The sequence below is a fragment of the Heterodontus francisci genome, chromosome 35 (assembly GCF_036365525.1).
Source record: "Heterodontus francisci isolate sHetFra1 chromosome 35, sHetFra1.hap1, whole genome shotgun sequence".
Lineage (NCBI taxonomy): Eukaryota > Metazoa > Chordata > Chondrichthyes > Heterodontiformes > Heterodontidae > Heterodontus > Heterodontus francisci.
Genome location: NC_090405.1, coordinates 22,532,367 through 22,545,983, shown reverse-complemented (window position 1 = coordinate 22,545,983; position 13,617 = coordinate 22,532,367). Strand labels below are relative to the sequence as shown.

Below are 13,617 nucleotides of genomic sequence, written 5' to 3'. Positions count from 1 at the left end.
AAAGTACATAAAAATCTATTTTCCCGTCACGCTTCAAAAAAACGCTTTTAAAACACAATTCTGCTTTTACCGACTCAAATTGCTGGCGCTATTTTATGAACAGCTTTATTTTGCCAATTTTTGTCAACTTCTTATCCGTAACTGACAGGAAAAGACTCCGTTCAGCAATCTTTCACGTGAAAAATAACTCAAACTCGGTGTGGAAGTAATAAATTACAGACTATTGGTAATTCCCCTTCACACAGGCTTCAGGGGGACAGTGAGAAGCCACTGAAATAGTTGCTTCATTCTTTTAAAGGTTCCCATTCTGTCCTGTTACTGACATGTTGGAATCAGATTTGTATTTAACAAGATATTTCTGTGAAAACAAAATCCTCAACGGACCAGCTGGGAATCTGGGAATCACTGTAGTAAAATAAAAGGCTTTTGATTGAGAAGACGGGACCTTCTCACCAGCAGCCGGGTTACATTCCCCTCACATCCTTACACAGTGAGCAGCTCTTTCCCTCTAGAAATAGACAGCAGCAGTTGGAAGTTCAGTGAAAGGATCAGTTCATTGAGACAAGTTTCTGACTGACAGGTGGTGCTGAATATTAATACAAGAAGGTCCTGGAATGGGAAACAAGTGTCCAGAGTGGGGTCTGAAATCAGGACAGGGAAATGGCCAGCACTGACACAGACCATTTCATTATTACATTGATATCTGACTGTCTATAAGGAGAAGCGAGTTAAACACATGATGGTGAAAGGAATGGAAGATGACGCTGGTTGTTCTAGATGAAGAGGGATAGACAGAGGTGTGGGTACAGCAGACTTCAGACAGTAATCAGCCCTTTCAGATACTGTGGGTGGATCTGAAAAGAGCCTTTGGGTATTTGATAAAATCCTGGCAGATTGACTTGGTTTTGGTGCCCGGAGCGCTGGTTTTCTTGGGCAGCAACACGGCCTGGATATTCGGCAGCACCCCGCCCTCAGTGTCCTGGAATCAAAAGCAAGTGTCCAGAGTGGGACCTGAAATCAGGATAGGGGAAAAAGCTCTTTGTTTAAAAACCCTCAAATAGCTACCTTGTAATTGGTCAGGTTACTAATGTTTTAGTTAGTGTAATTTCTAATAATTAGTAATTAGAAAGTGCTGTTTGGACAGAGTGTAAAGCTGTGAGTTGATGTGTGAGGGACTTCACTGACTAGGGGAAGGAGGTGCTCTTTGGTCTCTTTTCTTTTCTGCTTTTTCAGCCTCCATGGTACAGGGGAAGAAGCTGATTGGTGAGTAACTGGTAAATTAATCTACTTATTACACTTATTACATGAGCAATAATGAGTTTGTAAAGCTAAGTAATGGCAGGGCAGCTCGGCCAAGTGGAATGTGCCTCCTGTGGTATGTGGGAAGTCATGGATGCACCATGTGTCCTTGACAAACACATCTGCAGGAAGTGTCACCAGCTGCAGAAGCTTGAGCTCCAGGTTTCAGAACTCGAGCAGCAACTGGAGTCAGTGTTGTGCATCCGCAAGGCAGAGAACTACGTGGATAGGACTTTTTAGCAGGTTGTCACCTCGGAGTTGAAGAGAGCACACGCTGAGAGGGATTGGGAGTTTGCCAGACAGACAAGAAGGTCAAGGCAGGTAGTGCAGGAGTCCCTGGAGGGCATCCCACTTTCTAACTGGTATTCAGTTCTGAGTACTGATGGGAGAGAGGGTTCCTCTGGAGAGTGCAGTGAGAGTCATGACCAGAACTCCATGCGTGGCTCAGCTGTGCAGGGAGGGAGGAGAAAATACAAGCGAGCAATACTGGTAGGGGATTGTATAGTTCAGGGAACAGATAGGTATTTCAGTGCTCGCAAACCAGGTTTCCTCCTTGGTGCAAGGATCATGGATATCACTGAGTGGCTACAGAGCATTCTGGAGGGCAAGGATGCACAGCCAGAGGTCGTGGTCCACATTGGTACCAACGATATAGGAAGAAAGAGGGATGAGATCCTTCAGGCTGAGTTTAGGGAGTTAGGAAAGAGATTAACAAACAGGACCTCAAAGATAGTAATCTCCAAATTACTCCCAAGGCCACATGCTAGTGAGTATAGAAATAGGAGAATACACCAGATGAATGCATGGCTGGAGAGATGGTGCAGGAGGGAGGGCTTCCGATTTCTGGGGCATTGGGACCAGTTCTGGGGAAGGTAGGACCTATATAAGTCGAACGGTCTACACCTGAACAGGACCAGGATGAATATCCTTGCAGGTGCTGTTGGGGATTGTTTAAACTAATTTGGCAGCTTGATGGGAACCTGAGGGCAGTTTCAGACAGGGCAATTTCAGGGCAGGGAACGGGAGGCAGAAAATTAGCGAATGACTCTGAAAGACAGAAGAAGCAAAGTTTAAAAAGTGTGCAGCAGAGGAATTTGGCAGTGTTAAAGGATATTTATTTATTTAAAGAGGCAACTTGATTGAAACATATCAGATCCTGAGGAGTCTTGACAGGGTGGATGTGGAAAGGATGTTTCCCCTTGTGGGAGAATCTGGAATTCGGGGTCACTGTTAAAAAATAAGGGGTCACCCATTTAAGACAGAGATGAGGAGAATTTTTTTCCCTCAGAGGGTGGTGAGTTTTTGGAACTCTCTTCCTCAATAGGCGGTGGAAGCAGAGACTTTGAATATTTTTAAGGCAGAGGGACATCGATTCTTGATAAGCAAAGGGGTGAAAGGTTATCGGGGGTGGGCGGGAATGTGCAGTAATCAGTTCAGCCATGAACTTACTGAATGGGGAAGCAGGGTCTAGGGGTCGAATGGCCTACTCCTGCTCCTAATTTTTATACTTGTATGTATATTCATATAGTAAATAAAGCTGATGAGATGAGGGCACAGATAGACACATAGAACAATACAGCACAGGAACAGGCCATTCAGCCCTCCAAGCCTGCGCTGATAAAGTGACATCACACTTTTTATTTTTATTTAGAGATACAGCACTGAAACAGGCCCTTTGGCCCACTGAGTCTGTGCTGACCAACAACCACCCATTCATACTAACCCTACAGTAATCCCATATTCCCTACCACCTACTTACACTAGGTGCAATTTACAATGGCCAATTTACCTATCAACCTGCAAGTCTTTGGCTGTGGGAGGAAACCGGAGCACCCGACGAAAACCCACAGGGAGAACTTGCAAACTCCACACAGGCAGTACCCAGAATCGAACCCGGGTTCCTGGAGCTGTGGTGCTAACCACTGCGCCATTGTGCCCACACATGGTAACACAATATCATTGCAATAAGGGAAACTTGGCTTCAAGAGGGCAAGAATGGCAGCTCAACATCTCTGGATATAGAGTTTTCATGTGGCATAGGGATAAAAAAGGTGGGAGTGTAGCATTATTAGTTAAGGAAGGCATACAGCTTTGAGGAGGGATTATATGTTAAATGAATCATCAAATGAGGCCATATGGGTGGAGCTCAGAAATAAAAAAGGGGCAGCCACACTACTAGGAGTGTACTGTAGACCCCCAAATAGTGAGAGAGAGATAGAAGAACAAATATGTAGGCAAATTGCTGAGTGCAAAACTATAGGGAAATAATAGTTGGGGATTTCAACTATCCCAATATCAACTGGGGTACAAACAGTGTGAAGGGCACAGAGGGCACAAAATTCTTGAACTGCATTCAAGAGAACTTTAATAGCCAGCACATCACAAGCCCAATGAGAGGAGGCACAATTCTAGAGCGAGTCTTCAGTAATGAAGCTGGGCAAGTAGCAGTGGGTGACCATTTTGGAGATAGCTTTTTTTTATTCATTCATGGGATTTTGGGCATCGCTGGCCAGGTCAGCATTTATTACCCATCCCTAATTGCCCTTGGGAAGGTGGTGGTGAGCTGCCTTCTTGAACTGCTGCAGTCCATTTGGGGTAGGTGCATCCACAGTGCTATTCAGAATGGAGTTCCAGGATTTTGACCCAGTGACAGTGAAGGATCAGCGAAATAGTTCCAAGTCAGGATGGTGTGTGTCCTGGTGGGGAACTTGCAGGTGGTGGTGTTCCCATGCATTTTCTGCCCTTGTACTTCTAGTTGGTAGAGGTCACAGGTTTGGAAGGTGCTGTTCAAGGAGCCTTGGTGCATTGCTGCAGTGCATCTTGTAGATGGTACACACTGCTGAAACTGTGCGTCGGTGGTGGAGGGAGTGAATGTTTGTAGATGGGGTGCCAATCAAGTGGGCTGCTTTGTCCTGGATGGTGTTGAGCTTCTTGAGTGTTGTTGGAGCTGCACCTATCCAGGCAAGTGGAGACTATTCCAACACACTCCTGACTTGTGCCTTGTAGATGGTGGACAGGCTTTGGGGAGTCAGGAGGTGGGTTACTCGCCTCAGGATTCCTCGCCTCTGACCTGCTCTTGTAGCCACGGTATTTATATGGCTACTCCAGTTCAGCTTCTGGTCAATGGTGCCCCTAGGATGTTGATAGTGGGGGATTCAGCAATGGTAATGCCATTGAATGTCAAGGGGAGTTAGTTCGATTCTCTCTTGTTGGTGATGGTCATTGCCTGGCACTTGTGCGGCCCGAATGTTAGTTGCCACTTATCAGCCCAAGCCTGGATATTGTCCATGTCTTGCTGCATTTCTACACGGACTGCTTCAGTATCTGAGGAGTCATGAATGGTGCTGAACATTGTGCAATCATCAGCGAACATCCCCACTTCTGACCTTATGATTGAAGGAAGGTCATTGATGAAGCAGCTGAAGATGGTTGGGCTGAGGACATTACCCTGAGGAGCGCCTGCAGTGATGTCCTGGAGCTCAGATGATTGACCTCCAACAACCACAACCATCTTCCTTTGCGCTAGGTATGACTCCAGCCAGTGGAGGGTTTTCCCATTGACCTCAGTTTTGCTCGGGCTCCTTGATGCCATACTCGGTCAAATACTGCCTTGATGTCAAAGGCAATCACTCACACTTCACCTCTTTTGTCCATGTTTGAACCAAGGCTGTCATGAGGTCAGGAGCTGAGTGGCCCTGGCAGAACCCAAACTGAGTGTCACTGATGCAGGTTATTGCTTAGCGAGTGCCGCTTGATGGTACCTTCTATCATTTTACTGATGATTGAGAGTAGACTGATGGGGCCTAAAGTGATGGAAGGTGTCATCAACATTGCCATCAAGCAGCACTAGCAGATATGTCCTTTAGGATTCGGCCAGTAGAGATGATCCCGAGCCACTCTTGGTGATGGACATTGAAGTCCCCCACCCAGAGTACATTCTGTGCTCTTGCCACCCTCAGTGCTTCCTCCAAGTGCTGTTCAACATGGAGGAGTACTGACTCATCAGCTGAGGGAGGGCAGTAGGTGGTAATCAGCAGGAGGTTTCCTTGTCCATTGTTTGATCTGATGCCATGAGACCTCATGGGGTCCAGAGTCGATGTTGAGGACTTCCAGGGCAATTCCCTCTCTACTGTACTGACACCTCTGGTGAGTCTGTCCTGCCCGTGGGACAGGGCATACCCAGGGATGGTGATGGCAGTGTCTGCGACATTGCCTGTAAGGTATGATTCTGTGAGTATGACTATGTCAGGCTGTTGCTCTCCCAACTTAACACAAGCCACCAGATGTTACTAAGGAGGACTTTGCAGGGTCGACAGCGCTGGGTTTGCCATTGTCATTTCTGGTGCCCAGGTCGACGCCGGGTGGTCCGTCTGCTTTCATTCCTTTTTAATGACTTCGTAGTGTTTAGTTTCAACTGAGTGGCTCGCTCGGCCATTTCAGAGGGCATGTAAGAGTCAACCACATTGCTGTGGGTCTGCAGTCGCATGCAGGCCAGACAAGAACAGCAGATTTCCTTCCCTAAAGGGCATTAGTAAACCAGATGGGTTTTTACAACTATCAACAATGGTTTCATGGCCATCATTAGACTTGCTTTTTAATTGCAGATTTATTATTTGGATTTAAATTTCAATGGTGGGAGTTGAACCCACGTCCCCTGAGCAATACCCTAGGTGTCTGGGTTACTAATCCACTGACAAGTCCACTGACAAGACCACTACACCACCACCACCCCTAGTGACCATGCTGCAATTAGTTTTGGCATAATCATGTAAAAGGACAAAGATACAACAGAAGTAAAAGTTCTAAATTGGGGGAAGGCAAATTTTACAAAACTGAGAGGTGACTTGGTGGATGTGGACTGGATACAACTACTTGAAGGAAACCCCAAAGATGTTCTATCAGTACATTAAGAGCAAGAGGATAACTAAGGAAAGGGTACGGCCTATCAGAGATGTACAAGGGAACGTATGAGTGGATGCAGAAGATGTGTGTGGGGTTCTTAATGAGTTTTTGTCTCTGCCTTCACAAAGGAGAGGGATGATGCAGACAAAGAAGAGGAGTGTGAAATATTAGATACGATAAGCATAATGAGAGTGGAAGTACTAGAGGGTCTGACATCCTTCAAAATGAATAAATCACCAGGGCCGGATGGTTTGCATCTAAGGTTGTTAAAGGAAGCCGGGGAGGAAATAGTGGATGCGCTGAGGATCATCTTCAAATCCTCACTGGATATGGGGGAGGTGCCGGAGGATTGGAGGTCTGCGAACGTTGTACTATTATTTAAAAAGGATGTGAGGGATAGGCCAAATAATTATAGGCCGGTCAGTCTGACCTCGGTGGTGGGTAAATTATTAGAATCAATTCTGAGGGACAGGATAAACTGCCACTTAGAAAGGCATGGATTAATCAGGGATAGTCAGCATGGATTTGTTAAGGGAAGGTCATGTCTCACTAACTTGATTGAGTTTTTTGAGGAAGTAACAAGGAACATTGATGAGGATAGTGTGGTGGATGTGGTCTACATGGATTTTAATAAGGACCCACATGGCAGACTGGTCAGTAAAATGAAAGCCCATGGAATACAGGGGAATGTGGCAGGTTGGATCCAAAATTGACTCAGTGACAGGAAACAAAGGATAGTTATCGACGGATGTTTTTGCGAATGGAAAGCAGTTTTCAGTGGCATTCCACAGGGCTCAGTGTTGGGTCCCTTGCTGTTTGTGGTATATATTAATGATTTGGAATTAAATGTGGGAGGTATGATTGGGAAATTTGCTGATGACACAAAAATTGGCCGTGTAATTGATAGTGAGGAGGATAGCTGTAGACTTCAGAATGATATGAATGGATTGGTTGAATGGGCGGAAAAGTGGCAAATGGAATTCAATCTGGAGAAGTGTGAGGTAATGCATTTGGGGAGGGCAAACAAAGCAAGGGAATACACAATAAACGGGAAGATATTGAGATGGGTAGAAGAAGTGAGAGACTTTGGAGTGCATGTCCACAGGTCCCTGAAAGTGGCAGGACAGGTAGCTAGAGTGGTGAAGAAGGCATATGGAATGCTTTCCTTTATTGGCCAAGGTATAGAATAGAAAAGCAGGGATGTCGTGCTAGAACTGTATAAAACGGCGGTTCGGCCACAGCTGGAGTATTGCGTACAGTTCTGGTCACCACATTATAGAAAGGACATAATTGCTCTGGAGAGAGTACAGAGGGGATTTACAAGAACGTTGCCAGGGCTTGAAAGTTGCAGCTATGAGCAAATATTGGAGCAACTCGGGTTGTTTTCCTTAGAACAGAGGAGTCTGAGGGGTGACTTGAATGAGGTGTACAAAATTATGAGGTGCCTAGACAGAGTGGACAGTAAGGACCTGTTTCCCCTGGTGTGGAGGTCAGTTACCAGGGGGCACAGATTTAAGGTGATTGGTAGAAGGATTAGAGGGGACATGAGGGGAAACGTTTTTACCCAGAGGGTGGTGGGTGTCTGGAATTCGCTGCCAGGAATGGTGGTGGAGGCAGAAACCCTCAACTCATTTAAAAATACCTGGACATGCACCTGAAGTGCTGTAACCTGCAAGTCTACGGATCAGGTGCTGGAAGGTGGGAATAGATTGGGTGGCTAGTTTTTTCGGCCAGAGCAAACGCGATGGGCTGAATGGGCTCCTTCTGTGCCCTAATTTTTCTATGATTCTATGGAAATTGCCAGCACTGACACAGATCATTTCATTAGTACATTGATATTGGACTGACTATAAGGAGAAGCTAGTTAAACACATAATGGTGAAAGGAATGGAAGATAGCATTGGTTGTTCCAAATGAAGAGGGATAGACAGAGGTGTGGGTACAGCAGACTTCAGACAGTAATCAGCCCTTTCAGATACTGTGGGTGGCTCTGAAAAGAGCCTTTGAGTATTTGAAAAAATTCTGGCAGATTGACTTGGTTTTGGTGCCCGGAGCGCTGGTTTCCTTGGGCAGCAACACGGCCTGGATATTAGGCAGCACCCTACCCTGAACAATGGTCACACCTCCCAGCAGCTTGTTGAGCTCCTCATCATTGAGGACGGCCAGCTGTAGGTGTCTGGGGATGATGCAGGTCTTCTTGTTGTCCCGGGCTGCGTTACCGCCCAGCTCGAGGATTTCAGCGGTCAGATACTCGAGAACAGCAGCCAGATAGACCTGGGCTCTGGCACCCACACGCTCAGCATAGTTACCCTTTCTCAGGAGCCTGTGAACACGGCCCACCGGGAACTGCAGTCCAGCCCGGGAGGAGCGAGACTTGGCCTTGGACCGAGCTTTCCCGTTGGTCTTTCCTCTTCCAGACATTTCCACAATCTCACAAATACTTTCACAATGAATAGATAATTTCGTCAGCATTAAACATACACATGGGGTGGTCAGGATGGTCGAGCAGTCTGAGACGGTTCATTCAGATCACAATTCTCTCTGCAGGGGTGGGTTCAAATTCCCCTTCTGATAAGTTGTGTTTTGTCATGACTAGAGGTATTTGGGAGTAGCGATGAAGAACAAACAGAGATCATGAAAGAATATTGACAAGCAAAATCAAAACAAATCCAAAGATGTTTCATCAATACATTGCAGTCAGAGGCAACTGAGGAAAGAGTAGGGCCCATCAAAGACCTAAAAATGTAACCTATGTGTCAGTGTGGAAGATGTTGGTATGTTTATTAATGAATATTTTACTGTCTTCGCAAATGAGGGGGTGATGCAGATATTGTAATTAAGGAGAAGGAGTGTGAAGTATTGGACATGATAAACTGAGGGAGAGAAGAAGTATAAATGGGATTAGCATCCTTGAAAGTGGATAAATCATCAGGGCAGGATGAAATGTACCCCAGGCTGTTAAAAGAAGTCAGGGAGGAAATAGTGGAAGGTCTGACCATCAGTTTCCAATCCCTCACTGGATACGGGTGTGATGTCAGAGGATTGGAGGTCTCGTAACACTGCAATAAAAGCAAAATTCTGCAGATGCTGCAAATCTATAATAAAAACTAGTTGCATTGGAAATACACAGCAGATCTGGCAGCAACTGTGGAGAGAGAAGCAAAGTTAACGTTTCTGTTCTGATGAAAGGTCACTGACCTGAAATGTTAACTTTGTTTCTCTCTCCACAGATGCTGCCAGACCTGCTGTGTATGTCCAGCACTTTTTGTTTTTATTGCTAACATTGCACCATTGTTGAAAAAGGAAGCGAGTGATCGACCGAATAATTAAAGGCCAGTCAGCCTAACCTCAATAGTGGGCGAATTATTGGAATTAATTCTGAGAGACAGGATAAACTGTCACTTAGAAAGGCACAGATTAATCAAGTATCATCAGCATGGATTTGTTCAGGGAAGCTCCTGTCTGACTATCTTGATTGAATGTTTTTGAAGAAGTAACAATGAGGATTGATGAGGATAGTGCAGTTGATCTGATCTACATGGATTTTAGCAAGACTTTTGACAAGGTCCCACATGGCAAACTGGTTAAAAAAAATAAAAGCACATGGGATCCAGGGGAATGTAGCAAGCTGGACACAAAATTGGTTCAGTGGTAGGAAACAAAAAGGAATTGGTTACAGGTGTTTTTGCAACTGGAGGACTGTTTCCAGTGGTGTTCCACAGGGCTCAGAACTAGGTCGCCTGCTTTTTGTGGCATATCTTAATGATATGGACATGAATGTAGAGGGCACAATCAAGATATTTGCAGATGACACAGAAATTGTCCGTGTTGTTGATAGGGAGGAGGATAGCTGTACACTGCAGGAAGATATCAATAGACTGGTCAGGTGGGCAGAGAAGTGGTAAATGGAATTCAAATTGGACAAGGGTGAGGTGATGCATTTGGGAGGTCAAAAAAGGCAAAGGAATACACAATTAATGGGAGAACACTGAACGGTGCAGAGGAAGTGAGGGACGTTGGAGTGAATGACCACAGATCCCTGAAGGTAGCAGGACAGGTCAATAAGGTGGTTCAGCAGGTATATGGAATCCTTTCCTTTATTAGCTGAGGTATAGAATATAAGGGTGATCTGGGTATCCATGTCAATAAGTCACTGACAGCTAACATGCAGATGCAGCAAGCAATTAGGAAGGCTAATAGTATGTTAGCCTTTATCACAAGAGGATTTGAGTACAGGAGCAGTGAATTCTTGCTTCAATTGTATAGAACCTTGGTTAGACCGCACTTGGAGTACTGTGTGCAGTTTTGGTCTCCTTACCTTAGGAAGGATATTATTGCCATGGAGGGAGTTCAACGAAGGTTCATCAGACTTGTTCCTGGGATGGTGGGACTGTTCTATGAAGAGAGATTGGGGAAACTGGGGCTGTATTCTCTAGAGTTTCGAAGAATGAGAGGTGATCTCATTGAAACCTACAAAATACTTAAAGGACAGTCAGGGTAGATGCAGCTAAGATGTTTCATCTGGATGGGGAGTCGAGAACCAGGGGCTCAATTTCAAAATAAGGGGGAAGCTCCTTAGGACAGAGATGAGGAGAAATTTCTTTACTCGGAGGGTTGTGAATCTTTGGAATTCTGTACCCCAGATGGCTGTGGAAGCTCAGTTGTTGAGTATGTTTAAAGCAGAGATTGACAGATTTCTAAATACAAATGACATAAGGGAATATGAGGAAAGTGTGGGGAAAAGGGCATTGAAGTGGATGATCAGCCATGATCATATTGAATGGTGGGGCAGGCTCGATGGCCGACTCCTGCTCCTATGTTCCTATGTTCCTAACTCCACATGATCGGCGAGGCACATCTTCAGGCCGACTTGGTGGATGGTGTAAACAGATATCACTGCTTCTGATCTTCACCAGAACAGAGAGTGAGATGTAACATTGATCATCAAACAGACTGTGAGAGAATACAACAGAATAAAACACATGGAGAGACACTGTGGAATAACAAATAGATTTGATTGGAATGTTGAATTCTGATTGGAATGGATAAAACACCAGAAACAACAGATTAAATTGGGATTCTCATCACTATATTGATCTGAGACAGAAAAGCGAAACTGAAGGGAAGAAGGAAGAAAAGAAAGGATGGAACTGCTCACTTTTTTCAGTTTTTTCACTTGCCCCTCAAAGCTGGATAAAAAAAAAGTTGCATATAACAGAGAATTTCACCAAAAAGGGAGATTAAATGCTGCAGAAACCTTGGATCGAAGGATGCCCCAACAGATCACCTGTTTAACTGTCTCCTCACTGGGGGATTTCAATCAGTGAGTAATATTATTCTCTACCTTTTTTTGTTAAATGAACCCAGAACGGTCACTTGGAATTAATATTTGTGTTCCGACTCCTGAATAATAAAATTGTGAGTTTCTCGATATTTTCGGGACACATTTCCTGCTGAAAGAACTAAGAACTCTTTTCTAATTTACACAATACTATATACACACTCATCAAGCCTCCTGAGCTAGCATCCTTGGTGCTGCTCTCTCCTCCCAAACCTCATCTCATGTGACTGTTACATCATCACTTTGACAGTGGGAGTGATTGATCCCAATGTCTTCAGCATTAACCCTTTACATCCTTATACTACACTGTCTGTCCAAAAAAATGGGTGGAGGGAACTTGATTTATCGAAACACCAACAGCTGCCAGTTGAAAATCAACTCAAACCCATCAGCGAGAGAGAGAGAGAGAGAGACTGTCAGAGAACTTCCTGCATCCAGTCCTGACCCTGTCACACTCAGCAGCTGCTCACCCAGACCCCACTCTCATCAACACTGAACATTGTTACCGAGACACTTCAAATACTGTTTATAAAAGGCAGGAAAGGTCAATGTTCACACTGCTGTATTGAAAAGAACAAAGTTTAATATCTCCTCACTGTTTCTCAGTAACCACATGAGACATAGGTTTTCTTATTTGGTTCCTTTGATTTTTCTTGTTCCTGACTGACAAATATTCCAAACCTCAGATAAACCCTCCCACTTGCGTCATGTCCCAGTCTCAGTCACAAGCAACACATAACAACACAAACACTCTGAAACATACAACGCAGTCACACTTTCCTTCAGTGACATTAATGTCGAGCTGTTTTCCAGGTTGAATGCAACTGTGAACAAATTTGTATCAAAGAAGTTGCCTTTGAAATATCAGCACTGAATTTCTGTCCAAGGAGGAACAGCCATTCCAAACTCACATCCTTCACAAAGGCTGTTTTCTCTTGTGACGAAAATTCATCACATAATTTGAATTCTCACTTAAAGTTCAGTAGACACAGATGGAAGTGATTGACAAGGTAACTTATCCATCACAAATGAGAAACAAGGCTCTGCTGGGAATTGAACCCAGGATCTCCTGTTTACAAGACAGGTGCTTTAACCAACTAAGCTACAGAGCCAGATGTTGTTATAATTAAAATCAGAGGAGTGCACTATTTATTCTCATATAATATCAATATCAAAGCAAAATACAGCAGATGCAGGAAATCTCAAATAAAAACAAGAAACGCTGGAAATACTCATCAGGTCTGGCAGCATCTGTGGAGAGAGAAGCAGAGTTAACGTTTCAGGTCAATGACCCTTCTTCAGACCCTTCTATATATTCTCATCCCACTTCTCCACAGGTCACAACATATATTTTAACTTTTCCCACTTCCTGAAACAGTCAATCATATACTCTATTCTTCCCAGAATAGAAGACACTGACCAGGTTTCTTTAATGAACAGCAAAATTATCAGTTTATTACAGAACAAGTTTTAACTAGTCATGAAATAAAGCATAAATACACAGGTAGAAATTTTAAAAGTTCCCTTTTTACCTTAACCAACATTTAAAGCCCCTTTCTTACCACAGCCCCACACACGCACACACACATACACCGGTTAACTGAAAAAAAAAGAATTATTTTTTCAATTCTGAGTTCTGTTAAAGACAAAAACAACACTTGGGCTGATTACTTGTTCATTCCTGAAGAAAACAGCAGATGAGATATGTTGTTCCAAAACTGGCAAACAGTCTAACTTCTGAGTATGCGTAGACAGGTCACTAGGGTCTTTTAGAACAGTTTTTTAGAGGCAGTGTTGAGAATTAATTTTAGCAGGCTTTCTTCAAAGACAGGTGAAGAGATGAATTGACACAGTGAAGTTCTCAGGGTCTTTTAAAGATTTGCTGCAAAACAACGTGGGTTGTGATCTTCTCTCCTTCCTTGACACTTCTTCAGGCTAACTTTATCAGCTGCTCACTCCAGAAGGTAAAACACAATGACTGCGACAAATAAAAGCTTGTGATTTTTCTGCCCTCTTCGGTGAGTGCTGCTGCTGCCGGGTTTGTCCAATCAAGAGGCGCAACTGACTTCTCTGTC

The 13,617-nt window shown here is 44.3% G+C and overlaps 1 non-coding gene across 1 annotated transcript; it reads right to left on the bottom strand.

The window, feature by feature from the left end:
* Window positions 1–12,580: 12,580 nt before the first annotated feature.
* On the bottom strand, window positions 12,581–12,654 carry trnat-ugu (transfer RNA threonine (anticodon UGU)). The gene has a single exon. It is a non-coding gene; the product is annotated as a tRNA-Thr (tRNA).
* Window positions 12,655–13,617: the final 963 nt, after the last annotated feature.